This window comes from Orycteropus afer, unplaced genomic scaffold (genome assembly GCF_000298275.1).
Source record: "Orycteropus afer afer isolate SDZICR_OR568_19922 unplaced genomic scaffold, OryAfe1.0 scaffold00130, whole genome shotgun sequence".
In the NCBI taxonomy this organism is placed as follows: domain Eukaryota; kingdom Metazoa; phylum Chordata; class Mammalia; order Tubulidentata; family Orycteropodidae; genus Orycteropus; species Orycteropus afer.
The window spans coordinates 1,590,287-1,592,704 of NW_006921717.1; positions in this window are offsets into that span (position 1 = coordinate 1,590,287).

Genomic DNA, 2,418 nt, shown 5'->3' on the forward strand with positions numbered 1-2,418 from the left:
GCAGGCCAGAGGCCGGGCCAAGAGGGCCGAGGGCCAGGGACAGCCTGTCTGTGGGCACAGCCAAGAAGACCCTGTCCTGATCAAAGAGCTGCAGCCTGGGTCGTTCTTGATCCTGAATTGTAACCTGTTACCTCACCAACAAACCCCACAACTGTGCATGTGGCCTGCGAATTCCGTGTGGCCGATGAACTCCTGCACCCAGGAGAGAGGTAGAGAGTGCCGAGGGAAGGATGGCTGGTGTCAGAATCAGCAAAAAGTCTGGAGGGTGGAGGGTGTCTGATCCCACCTCCCAGGAATCAGCCTTGGGCTGTGGCTCTTGATTCTCCTTCCCCCTTAAATTAGAGAAGGTCAGACAAGGAAACCACTTTTACAACCTGAAACTTTGCCAAGCCTCTGCTTTCATTCCTGTTATGGTTACCTGGTGCCGCTCTGACAGGAATATACCACAAATATACCACTCCTTAACAAACAGGAGTTTATTCTTACAGTTAGGAGGCTTTGAGTCCAAGTTCAAAGTGCCAGGCTCTAGGGGCTGAGTGAAAGCCCCTCAACCTTGGGGTTCAGCTCTGCCTCCTGCTCCTGGTCCACCAAAGCTGGAGGCTTTTCTTCACTCAGACAGCTGCAGGCTGCTGAGGCTGAGAAGTCCCAAGGTTGACAAGTCAAAAGGCACAGTCCCGATGTTACCAAACCACACAGCAGGCCATTAATTCAAGTCCATTGTAAGTCCCAAGGCTGCTGAGCAACAACACAGCTACATGCAGGGTCCAAGCGTGCCATAAGCTAGAGACCATCCCCAAGGCTTCTCCTTATACAGGAAGCAGACCACATCCCAAAGGCAGCTACTCAGCTGCTTGTGGTAGATCCCACTACGGAGCTGATTGCCAGTCTCATCATGGGGAATAACTACCACCAGCTGTCCAGCCACTCAACCAGGCCCAGCCAAGTTGACATACAAATTTAACTACCACAGTTCCCTAGGGCTGCTGTGATATAATGCCAAACATATCTTAGAAGCACAGGATTTTATTGTCTCACAGCTCTGCGAACCAGGAATTTGATCTCAGAGTGTCCCCGGGGCTTCCTTCTGCTCTGGGAGATCCCTCCCGTCCCGGCTTCAAGGAACCCAGTGTATCCTGCTGTTCCTTGGCTTGTCGCCGTACCTGCCCATGGCTCTCACCCCCTGTGTGTCTCTCTGTCTGTCCTCCTCTTTTATAAGGACACAGCTCAGATTGGATTGGGACCCACCATCCTCTGTTAGCTGATCTTCAAAGACCCTATTTACAAACAAGGTCACTTTCATAGGTACAGGGGTTAGGGCTTCAATTTGTTTTGGGGGGCGATACATTCAACCCACAACAGCCTCCTTGGGGTCTCCCAGCCTCATGGCCCCTCCAACCCCTTCTCTGCACCATGGAAGCAGAGGGATTGTGGGAAATCTCAGATCTGTTTTGCCCCTCCCCTACCTAAAGCCCTTTGTGGTCCCTGCTGCCCTCAGGACGTAGCCTTGATGACAGTCAAGTTGCACCCCTGACGCCCTGCCCAGCGCCAGCTCTGTGGGTCCACAGAAGCTGGATCTGCCCCACTCTCCTCCTGGCTTTGTCCACTGAGAGTCTGTTCCTCCTTAGGAGCCCTTTGGACACCACCTCCCCCTGGAAGCCTACTCTAGCTGCACTCTGCACATTTCTTAGGGAGCAGTTATCACAGGCCCCATGTGACTAAGGTATGATTGGGTCATCTCTCTTCTCTGATCCCGAGAGCAGAGTTTCTCAAAAACCAAAAGCAAACCCACTGTCATTGAGTCTATTCCAGTTCACAGTGACCCCACATGAGTAGAAGGCTCCATAAGTTTTCTTCGTTGCAGAAGGAGATTGCCAGACCTAGCTTCTGCAGTGCACCCTGGGTGGGTTTGAACCCCCAACCTTTTGTTTACTAGTTGAAGACCAACCATGTGAGCTACTCAGGGAGCTCCTCCAGGGAGGTGCTGATTCAATGTATATTTGATGGTCACCAGGGGTGGGTGGGGAGGCGGGGTAAACCACTAATTGGAGGGCAGACACACAGTAACTTGGGTGAAGGGAAGGCAAATAAATAAATAAATACAGAAAGCAGGACAGCGGACTTGACTGCTCTGCTTTGAAATAAAAATGGGTTTAATTTTCTAGAAATGGCATCCTGGTTACACCCTTGGGGCTCCGGGGCTGGGCAACCTTCAAATCCTTGTTCTTAACATAAGAGTAATAATAATGATATGGAAGTCAAAACATCGACACAGGTGAAATACAAAACGACCGGAGGCTGTCTCTTTGTCGTATTAAACCCCATGCAAATTATCACTATCCTTCACACTTGTTGTTGTGTGCGGTTGAGTCCGACCCAACTCACAGTGACCCCAAAGTGCTGCTTTTTTTTTTTTTTTTT